This window comes from Prinia subflava, chromosome 1 (genome assembly GCF_021018805.1).
Source record: "Prinia subflava isolate CZ2003 ecotype Zambia chromosome 1, Cam_Psub_1.2, whole genome shotgun sequence".
In the NCBI taxonomy this organism is placed as follows: Eukaryota; Metazoa; Chordata; class Aves; order Passeriformes; family Cisticolidae; genus Prinia; species Prinia subflava.
In genome coordinates, this window is record NC_086247.1 from 6,468,977 (window position 1) to 6,481,232 (window position 12,256).

General features: G+C 37.3%; 1 long non-coding RNA gene across 1 annotated transcript in view; it reads right to left on the bottom strand.

The window, feature by feature from the left end:
* LOC134556236 (uncharacterized) overlaps positions 1-11,966 on the bottom strand; it is a 56,185-nt gene extending 44,219 nt beyond the window's left edge. Inside the window, exon 1 of the long non-coding RNA XR_010081627.1 lies at positions 11,195-11,966. This is a non-coding gene — a long non-coding RNA (uncharacterized LOC134556236). The remainder of the gene's footprint in view (positions 1-11,194) is intronic.
* Positions 11,967-12,256: the final 290 nt, after the last annotated feature.

Genomic DNA, 12,256 nt, shown 5'->3' on the forward strand with positions numbered 1-12,256 from the left:
CATGTCCCAAATGTCTTTTGTACGACTGACAAATAAGAAATTTCAGGGTGTTATATTTGCAATGCTCACATCCACCATAAATAACGCTGTCTTGTTATTGGGGGACAAGGAAACCAAGTCCATGGATGATCAGCAGGATGAAAGGTTATTGCTCAATCCTATTTACCCTACACCCAAGGGCTTTGCCAGATCATGATATATGATAACACTCCAGAATGCCAACTGAAATATTTTTGTAATACTTCCAGCCAATATCCACCTCACTTCTTTTCCTTTTCTGGTCTCTGTGAGGGTATCTATGAAACTCCTGACAGCAGGTAGGCAGCTGGTGGGTCATGACTGCTGCTTATGACATTGGGAGTGATTGTCCTCTTGATACCTTGTGTTCCCACCATCTGTCTGTCATATTTGCCCGCTGTTTTTTATTTTTCCATTGCAAACTCTTTTGTTTTCTTTTGACATGTATTTCTAAAATGCAGAAAAAGGAAGGCTTTTACTTTAAAAGTCCTGAATATGTAGACAAAATAAGTAATAATCAGCTGTGAGTTTTTTAAATGGTAAGAAAACCACGTCTGGATTAGTCACATACTCAGAGACATACAAGTCTGTTCTTAAACCTGATGGAATTTTTAGCTTATAGGAAACAAATTACTATGTAATTTTTCAAAGGAAAAACTCTTACAGCAGGAAATAAAACATTAAGTAGAGTGGGCACAGAAGCTGAACTAGAGTGTTACTTATACCTGGTACTGTCTTGGGTTATGTAACAAAAAAATGTGTATTCTATTTCATCTGTAGCAAGCAGTTAGGAGATGGTTTCTTTTTTTCTTTATCTCTTGTAACTCCAGGAGGGAGGAGGGTGGATGCCTTCTGATATTATTTCTTTCATCAACTGTCCACCCCCTGGGGGATATCTTCTGTTAATGGGCCATTAAGGCTCACCAATGACATGACGCATTACATCAACCCATTGTGAGATGCTCCACCCAGTGGGGAGGAGCCAGCCATTCCCTACCAAGACATAGATGGAGACACAGGGACCGCAGGCATCCTCTTTTCCACTGGATTCTCAGAGGAAGACGGGACTCATCTCACCACCACTGAACCTGTCTACAGGATCATCTCTACTTCACCATAACCCCATCTGTCACTCCAAGAGGACTTATTTGGACTGCTTTCAACAGCCTGGCCAACAGGGTGTCAGGTCGTATCTCTGACTCTGTCAGGGTTTTCTAGGACTTTTGGTTTTTTGCTTGCTTGCTGGGTTTTTTGTTTGTTTGTTTTGTTTTGGGTTTATTTTGTTTTGTTTTGTTTATTACTGCATTTGTATTTTTTAATATTCCTAGTAAAGAACTGTTATTCCTATTCCCATATTTTTGCCTGAAAGCTCCTAATTGCAAAATTTTAATAATTTGGAGGGAGGGGGTTTTACATTCTCTATTCCAAGGGAAAATCCAATTTTCCCTGACAGATACCTGTCTTTCCAAACCAAGACAGTTACCTAAGATTTTGCTTTTCTTTTACAATATGAAAGTGCCAGACACATTCAGGAGGTGATATCTATTTCCCCTGTTGATCTTTAATAACTATTGCTATATATCTTTTTCTGTGGACAGAAAGAGTAATAGTCCTGCCCATCACATAAGATGTAACTGCATACAGAGAAAATAAAAGTATTGGTATTACAGATGTATTTTTCATTCCTTCACTGTCAATACACTCTCAACATACGCCTCAGCAGCAAATGCTAATAATAAATAATCATTTAAATGTAAGATGGGAATTAAATATCTTTGATTTTGAAGCACTACAATGTGGATTTTGTGTGCCATAATTTGTCATTGCACTGGGCATTCAAAGGAAAGTTTTTTAATGTGAGACTGCTCCACAAAGTAGCAGTTCTCTTGTAGAAAATAAAATTGTTATAAAATCCAAAGCACTGTAATACAAGTATCTTCTGGATCAATGTTCTTATTAGTCTAAGAAGCTGTAGTGAAGGGCAAATCAGACAGGAACATGCACTACAAGAGCACAAAACATTGGTACCACTGTGCAGGCATGAAAATATGAGCAATAATTTGATGGTTTCTAACCAAGAATATCTCTGGAATCTTATCTATATTTACAAGTCCCAAAAAACAAAACAAAACAAAAAAAATCACATAAAAATGAAACATTTTTCTATTTGTGAAAAAAGTAATTCACAACAGAAACTAAACATGACATCTATGATGTCCCATTCAGTTATTTTACTCTAGAACTACTGTCTAAAAATAGGTTTTTCAATACTTGTCATCTGTCCTGCTGCTAACAGCAAAAAGTGGTAGATTATTTCCCTTGATCATGGGACATCCTGCAAATACCCAGGTCCTGATGGAGGTATCAAGTAGGGACCATGGGGTACCTTCAGAGATCCAGTAAGGAATAAAAATACTTAAAAAGATCTAATAGTAAGGAAAATATTTTTGTATAGAAAATGCTTTGTTATTTACCTGTATGTATATACAAGTTGTGTAACAGAAGAATGAATTATATTTTGCTTTTTTGTTTGTTTTATTAATAGATGACTTGTGGGCAACATATGCAAAAATCCATCAGCTCAGTGAAATGATCTAAGGATTTACAACACCCATTAATCTCTGGGAAAAATACAGAGAAAGAAATATTAACTTTCCATTTTACTGACAATGCAGTAGAGAAATAGCCATGACTCATGGTGTTCTGGTTCCAGCACCAAAATACAACTTAGAATCTCAGAATTCACATTTTTGATCTCGATCTTCTTTTCGGTGTTTTGGGGTGTGGTTGTTTTTGGGTTTTTGTTTTGTGGATTGGTGGTTGTTGTTTTTTTTTTGGGGGGGGTGGTTTGTGAGCTTTTTTGGGTTGCTTTTTTTTTTTTTTTTTTTTTTTCATTTGGTTGATTGATCTCCCTAGGAAGCCGCCTGATTTCGACATTCCCGCAGTGTCACAAGGCGGGGCTGGCAGAGAGCAGAATTGCGATGAGTCAGAGTAAAGAGAGGCTTGTCTCCAGGTAATACCTCATGAGAGTGGTCAGTGATGCAGACTGTCACATTTCATGCTAAATCTTGGATGGCACAGTAGCACTACTGTAAAGAAAAATCTGACATTTATTGAGATGATATTTCAGCTTGAAGTTTGTAGAACTTTTTTTTCCATTCCAATTTCTGAGTTTGCCCCTGTGCAGGATTTCTCACCATCTCTCTCTACTGGTAAATACTGAGAGCAAGCACATTTCCTAACCTACTATAAATAACATCATTTAAATATTCATCTGCAAACATGTTGCAATAAATTATATAAGGAGTACTTATGATTCACTACAACCTATTGGATCCTAGAGCCCTATTAAAAGTATCTGATTTTGAAAAATCCATGTGTTTATTTTTTCCTAATGTGAGAAAAATAACCAAGTTTGAATGATTTTTTGGGATACATCTCTGCCAGGCGAGGTTTGGGCTACCGTTGTGGAAATCAATAACAGCTCTCTTGTCAATTGCATTATGTACTGTATCAGACCTGCAGAATATTATGCATCTATTTGCATTGATTACAGGCACTTTTTATTCCTACTCCTGGAACTGGCTTCAGTATTATCACTGCTTTTTAGAAAGGGCAATGTAGCATGACAGTTTGAAAGATTGCTGCCTTTGGTTGTATTTAGTTAGGGAAAAAAAAAAAAGTAATTTCCACATTTCCCGGGTCCAGCCTTATACTGAAACACTACTACAAAGCACATTCCCTCTTCTGTAATGCCATTATTCCCACCACACAAGTGTCATGCTCCATATCATTGACTTCCGTTTGTGCAGGCCCTGTTTTCTCACACAAGAAAACACACAGAATGTCCTGAACCTACCACTTTTTTAGCTACTCTGGGACAGATTTATATTTTGTGAACAATAATTATATTTCAAAGCAGTGGAGCATCAGTCTCTTCTCCCAGTTAACAAGTGAGACGATGACGGGAAACAGCCTCAAGTTGCACCAGAAATTTAGATTGTATTTTAGGAAAAAAAATCCTCACAGAAAGAGTGGTGGCATTGGAACTGGCTGCACAGGGTAGTGGTGGAACCGTCTTCCCTGGAAGTCATCAAAAACCATGTGGATTTGGCATCTGGGGACATGGTTTAGTGGGGGTTGGTTGGACTCAGTGGTCTCAGAGGTGCTATGATTCTGTGATGTTTTAATCTTTGAGGTCTAAAAAGAACAGCTCACTAGAGAGTGTCAAAATACCACAAGAATTAAGAGTTACGACGTTACTGTTGCCTGGGGATCATGGGAATGTGGGAATAACTGGAACAGGACAATGCAGGTTAGTAAAGAGAAATCTGGGCTAGGACATGAAATCCATTTATTTCATTGTCTGTGTGATGAGATGTCCTAACACAAATTGAGCTCCATGGCACACCTCATGTAACTGCTCTCACGAAGTTACAGGAGATTTCTAAGAAAGCAGAACAAATTTTTGTTATTCAAGGATGAAAGCTAACTCATTCTTAGTTGTGTCTAAAATTCTTCTCATATTTTAATCTATGAATGGTGACTTTTTAAAGCAATATGCCACAGAGCTGAGGTTGCTCTTCACAACCAAGAGAATGGGAAACCTTGTGTGTGATCAGAACATAATAAAGAATTAAAAAATAAACATACAACAATAATAATAACAATAACAATAATAATAGCAGATACTTTTTTAAAATTCCTCATAGTTAAATTATTAGAGTGTGATTTTACTCATAAGTGGTCATTTAAACCAAACTCACTGATATTTACTGTTGACATGCCTACAGACCTTGGTATTCCCCACAAAACTTCCACTGGAAAAGAGTAGGAGAGGACTAAAGTTGCAAAATCTCAGTGGATTAGCATGAGTCAAAAACAATCATAAGACCTAGAGAAGAAGGAAAGAACTTCCCCTCTTTTCAAAATTTATCAAAGGTCTTGTAACCAGCATCTCTTTGTGTATTCCCAACCTCCCGTTTATTAACTTTTACTGATATATTTTGAAATATGACAGTTATTCAGTGAAACTATAAATAAGCCTCCTCCCCCTGCTCCCCCCGATACCGTCTATTAGATTCAAAGCCTTCATTTCTGTTTTGCATAATTGACATCATTATCTGTCAGGTTGCTGGGCTCAGGTTTGCAGTCATTATGAGATCATTAGAAAAAGAGTTGTAATAAGTTCAGAAGGCCAATCGGCTCTGTTCTAATCACTGGAGAAGAGAGTACTGATAGGGGCCTCAGGGAGAAAGTATTGAAGCAGCTAGAGGATTTTTAATGACCAAATCAAGTTAGGAAAATCACCACCTGTGCCCCAGTGAACAGGATAATTTCAGCTTGGGTGAGGGTGAGTGTAAAATGGATTTGTAATCACTTTTATATTTCCCTTATTTTATTTTTTTTTCTTCCTTCTTTTTAAATTTCCTTAGGAGTGGGGTTGGTGACTGTAAATCTACAGAGCAGAGAAGCAGAAAATAAGGAAAAAAAATCCAGAAAATATGGTTATTGAAGGAGAATGAAAGCAGTGTCCTGTAGCAGCTGAAGGCAGTTTCAGGTCAGAACAGAGACTTAGCCAATTTAAGGTAACATTAAGCATTTCAGAATCAAGGGGAAGCAGTTCTGTAACCTAAAAATGAAAGTGCAGTCCTTTTATCAGTAGTCAAGAGGGGAGAGAAAAGCCACACCCACAGATGACTCAATCCGCTGTAATTTAAGTGTATGAGGCAATTGGACAGGTAACTTCTCTGGGAGTGTCTGCTTTTGTCCATTCTGCCCAGAGAGAATATAAATGAGTAGCTGAGTTAATAAACCTAATTATTAGACAGTTAAATGATCACTCCAAGAGTTAAATGACTCTCAGCCATGACTAACTCTAGCAGACACAAGGCACACTGATTCTGCCTTGGACTGAGTTTTGTATTTGAATTGCTGTTACTCAGTCCTTCCCCAAAAAACTGCCACTCCTGTCCTTTGTCTTACCTGTCCAGACATCTCCAAAAATCATATTTCTCTCTTCCACACTGCCATTTTGTATTCTTCAGACTTACCTAGATAATAATTTTGAGAAGACTTGAGCTCACTTTACCTATGCTCGAGAGAAGATGTCATGGGTAACTCTAAACACAAGTTAAGATATAACATCTTTCATCAGCACTCAGTAGCTTGGACTCAACACCACGTTATTTGTATTCACAAGGCTTCCAGTTAATGTGGAGCACAGGCAGACGAAATTTCCATCTGCTTTGGATGCAAATAGAATGAGCTCATGTCTGCTCAGAGGGCAAGAGCCCATGTAGGTGTATCCTGCGTCTGGCTTATCTTTTAGATAATAAATTAATCAGAGCAAGAGCAATCTCCTTTTTGTATGTTTGTACAGACCTCAGCACAGGAAATTATGGGTCCTGCTGAGGTCTGAAAAGACCACTCCATTATGAAAACTGAAATTTAGATTGAATGCACTTCGTTCATATCTTCATTAAATAAATATATGAAGTACATTAAAGCCAAGGTGAAAAATATTCAGCAGATATACTTCTAATGGAAAGATAATTTAATTGAAAAATAATCTGTTCACAATATTCTCATATACACTATTTTATTAGAACATATTACGAAGAACCCATTTACTCTGCATCCTTTGGAACGTATTATAGGGAAGGGAAAATTTAGGCTAGATAAATGGATAGTATGTGGGATGAATGAATCTTCCTGTATTAATATATCTCATGTTAAAAGAGGTAGGTAATTAAAATAATCTTAAAAAAACCAGATATAAGTAAGGAAACTAAGAAAAACATTGTATCAGGCCTTTTATTTTTTCTTCATGTGACTGGTCTTTGTCAAGGGAGATTGCTTCCTTGAAAGGTTTTTTCCCCTCTTTTCCTACACAGAAACCTTTATTATGAAACACTACCATCCACATAAAGGACTATATAAAGCAAAGAAACATATGGTAGTTGCCTTCCTCTATTTATATTATCAAATTTCTGGTTTGTTTTGCTCAAAATAGGGGTTTAGGCCACCAAAGAGCACTTTATGCTGTGTAAAATTGCTATATAAGATTATTCAGTAAATGAATCAATAATGGTCCTACCAGTTCTCAGGGATATCAGACTATTTCTTGATAAAATGAAAATATCCAACAGATCTCCCTTTTTATTTTCTGAAGTTGGAGGAATCAGACCATCTGACTCTTGTTCACTGCCTTTGCAATCACTCCTAGGGATGCTGAATTATTGGGAAAAACTTCAGTTATCACAGTCATCAAAAAGTGCAGGTTTTTTGACTGTCATAGTTTTGAAATGTGTTCTGTACACGTATTTGCAAAGGTTTTACTATTGACTATTATTTATTTAATTATTTATTTGGAGGTCCAGGCCCAGAGAGTGGTGATGAATGGTGCTACATCCAGTTGGTGGCTGGTCACCAGGGGGGTTCCCAAGAGCTCAGTACTGGTTATTCTTGTTTAATGTCTTTATGGATGAACTGTACAAGGGGATAAAATGCACTCTCAATCAGTTCATGGACAATGCGAAGTTCAGCAGGAGTGCTGGAGGGTAGGAGGGTCTGTGTAGGAGTCTAGACAGGCTGGATCAATGGTCTGAGGCCAGCTGTGTGTGGTTCAACAAGGCAAAATGCCAGGTCATGCTGCTGGGTCACAGCAACCCCTTTCACAGCTCCAGGCTTGGGGCAGAGTGGCTGGAAAGCGACTCAGTGAAAAAGGATTGGATTCAGTTTTGGGCCCCTCACTACAGGGAAGATACTGAGGTGCTGGAGCATCCAGAGAAAGGAACAGAGATGGGAAGGGCCTGGAGCACAAGTCTGATGAGAAGCAGCTGGGGGAGCTGGAGGTGTTTAGTCTGGAGGAAAGGAGGCTCAGGGGAGACATTATTCCTCTCTACGACACCCTGAAAGAAGATTGTGGCCAGGTGAGCGTTGTTTTCTTCCGTCAGGAAACTGGCACCAAGACGACAAAAGCTCAAGTTGTGCCACAGGAAGTTCAGGCTGGGCATCAGGAAGAATTCCTTCACTGAAAGGGTGGTTATTAGAATTAGTAACTAGTATTAGTTACAATTAGTAATTGGTATTAGAACAGGCTGCCCAGGAAAGTGATGGAATCACCATCCCTGGAAGTGTTCAGGAAACGACTGGACATGGCAGTCAGTGCTATGGCTTAGTTGACAAGGTGTGTTTGATCAAAGGTGTGACTTGATGATCTTGGAGATCTTTCCCAATTTCAATGGTTCTAAGATTATTTTAAAACATATTAAAAGTAATTATATCTTTGAATATGTTAGCACATCTCCTGCCTGTGAGCCCTGGATGATCAACAGCACCTTCAGAGTGTTAAGATTCACATCATTGACTTAAACTGTTAAACTACACGTCTTTCTCTCTAGTCATTAAAGAGAAACAGACACTTTTAGAAAATGAATACCTTTACTACTACTACTACTACCACTACTACTACTACCACTACTACTAACAACAACAACAATTCTTATGCACCTTAGATAATTTAATTTAATCATCTGAAGGAATTTACTTTTCTCTGTTAACTCTAACACATCAGTTGATATTCTTTTGTCTGTAACTTTACATCATCTGAATATTCATGATGCATACCATGAATACTTTTTCCCCCCAATCTGCCTTCCATGGTCTTAGGTCATTTTTAAGAAGAATGAAAGCTTGAACCCTCTGTATGTAAAAACAGTAGTATTTCTAGGCACTGCATTTACCCAGTGTTGCCCAGAGACAATGGGAGAATTTCCACTGAACATGTGGCAGGCAACTGTGTTTAAAATGTGGCTCCTTTTACACTTGAATTCAATAAGTAAATTATTCTGTAATTGTAAAATTTAAAATTTTTAATTGTAATTGTAAAATCATCAATCTAAAACACTTGGCTATGTCTCCAGCAAAATATATAAAATATATACTAAAATGACCAAAGCTCATCTTAACAGAGAAAGCCTGCCTCACTGTCTGTGACAGATACAGCCCTTGGCAACACAGATATGAGAACAGTTAGACTCACAGACAAGGAGAATTGTCCCTGCAAAGCCCAAATTGCTATTTCAATTCCTTGTCTAATTTGTGAATCATCTTGGGTCGAAGATTCATGTCAACAATTCAATATAAGACACTTTCTGCACTCATGCAGACTATGTGCATGCTGAGATTTGTTCATCGCCAGAAGCTCTTTAAGGACTTTAGATGAGAATAATTAATCAAGTGAAAATTTATTTCACTACGTGATTTGATTCAGTTACTGTCTTAGTCTCCAGGCTCAAGGCATAAAGCTGTTCCCCTTTTTACCTTCTACTGCCTGTTTCCAAAACCCCTCCTGAGTTGTGATGTGTGTCATTGTATGAAGCCTTAGTTGACAGCTCTGCTTGAACCAAAGTTTTTGACCTCACTCTGTCATTAAGCCAGCTGCTAAATTCTGCTTCCCTTTAAGAGAAGTATGCTTTTCTGGAAATTGATCCATTGGACAAAATACATCACCCTTACTCAGACAGAAGTGCCTTGCAATGTAGTCTCACTGACTTTAATGACTGAGCCGAATAAGAAAATATTAATACAAGTCAAATGAATAACAGATCATGGCCATAATTGGCATAAGTAGAAATTGAGGATTTGAATTCTTCATTTTCCTTTCTTTATTTTAAATGAGGAGTTTGTACAACTTAATTAAGAACACAAAAAAATAAAATCTTTTTTTGCCCTACAGAGATACAGTTTTCCTTTTAACAGGAGCTATGGTTTCCAGTGATGACTTTGGAAACCCACAATATCCTGTTATTGATGACCAACTTTTCCTCGATTTTTACCTGATCAAAGACAGTATAAGTCATAGACTCATAGAATTGTTTAGGTTGGAAAAACTTCTAGGATAATTGAGTCCAACCAGTAACTTAACACTGCCAAGTCTACCAGTACACCATGTCCCTAAGTGCCCAATCTACATATATGTTAAATATATCCAGGGATGACTGCACAACTGTCCTGGGCAGCCTGTTCTGGTCCTTGACAACACTTTCAGAATTTTTTTTTTTCTAATGTCCAATCTAAACCTCTCTTGGTGTGACCTGAGACCATTTCCACTTTACCACCTCCTCCGAAAGTTGTAGAACGTGATAAAGTCTCCCCTGAGTATCCAGGCCAAATACCCCCAGCTCCTTCTTCATCTGCTCTTGATCAGACTTGTGCTCTAAGCCCTTCAGCAGCCTCACTGCTCTTCTTTGGACACACTCCAGCACCTCTATCTAATAACTGTAGATTGAGGAGTCATTTTTCTTTTAAAAATTCTTTTCCTCTATAATTGGATGAACATTCACCTTTCTGTGGCCAAATGTAGGCTTGTTAGATGGCCTTTCCTGATACACAAATATTCTACTGTTAATTGGATCTTCTTCAATATTTGTCAATAAGAGTAAGAACATACCAAAGGAAACAAGGAAAAGATATCAAAGCCAGAAACTTTGCTACATTACTTCTTCAGATATCTTCATTCTTTTCCAATATTTGTCAATAAGAGTAAGAACAGACCAAACGAAACATGGAAAATATATCAAAACCAGAATGTTTACTTCTTCAGATATCTTCACTCTTCCCCCCTCCCATTATAAAAATGAAAGCTTATGTACATTTTTATAATTTATTTTTATCTTAGAGTTAAATCTGTGATATTAAATTTTTCATTTGTACATAAGTCTCCTGCAAAAGAGCTGATGGGGTTTTAGTGGCATTTATTGATGAAAAAAAGATTAAAGTATTTTTGTCTTGATTTTAGAAGCCATTTTAGATCATTTTATGCCTAGTAAATCCATTCTGCAGTGATGAACAGATTGTCCTGTTTGCTTCCAAAGATAAATTATAGTAGCAAAATGTTAAAATACACTGAAATCTGGAGTAAATATAAATATAAATATATGTTGTTGCTGTTATTGTTGCTATTATAGTAGCTTGCTTGTTCTCTGCTTACAAGGTACACTAACTTTCAGCTAATAGGCAGATATATTCATCTGAGTACATTTATTAAAGAGTTTCTGAAGACTACACAAAACTCAGTGTTTTTGGCACAACATAAAATGTGCCAAGAACATACTTCAGCTTTTTCTCTTTAAGGAAAAGTTTTCACCCCATACCCTCATGAGGAGCCTACCTGTGGCTCAGAAGAGTTCAGAGGCTTTCACATAGGACTCTTTCTGTTACAGCTTTCAGCACGCAGCCCAGAAGCATCAAATAGAAAAAACAAAACAAAACAAAACAAAACAAAACAAAACAAAAAAAACCCACATAGAATACCACAAATGGTGTAGAAGCTGGAAACACGGAAAATCCCTTGCTAGAAAACAGAAAGAAAAAAAAATCAGTAAATGATGCTGGATAAATGCTCAGGTGAAAGGAGGAATACCAACTCTACATTTTCTGCCAAAGGCTCTGACATTGCTGCGAAGCAAATCTTGTGCCGAAATAGATTGAGAGGATATTGATAAATCCTTCATTTAGTTGTCTACATGACATAGGGAACACATACAGCAGCATAAGGATTAGATTTGAACTTCCTGGGATTCATCTAATTAGTATTTATTCTCCAACACTTGGGTCCTATGGTGATGTGTGGTACTGAGAGTGCTTCCCACAGACAAAGCAAGTGTAGAAAGGGTTTGTTGATCACAGCTCACTATTCTATAATATAAAAGAATGGTCAAGACATGCAATGTTTATCTTAAATAACTAGGTATGCCATTCAAGTACCTTAACAAGAGATCTAATCCTTCCTTTGTGATACCTTATACTTGAAATATCTGATAATCAATGGTTTTGTCAGATTTATACCTATGTAATTTTCCTCTCCCATCACACAGAGAGCATCTGCAGTACATATCTTATTTCTGAAAACTAACTTGAAGAAAGAACAGTCAGTCAGCAGTGTTTACCACCATGGAGATTTTATGGTTTTCTTTTAATTGAAGCCTTGGACAATATCCTATTTCTTCTATAAGTGTTGAATTTTTCAAGTGTTTTCAAAACTGTAGCAACTGAATGTATGGAACACAACACAGTACTCTGCCATCTGATACTTCAAATAATGTATTTCATTTTCCTGTTTTTCTAGGGAAAACACGCAGGTGACAGACAGTAATTGCTAGAAGATAAAGAGAACACTATATTACCCAAACAGGCTGAAGAGTGATATGTGTCTCCTAATGACTTTTGCATG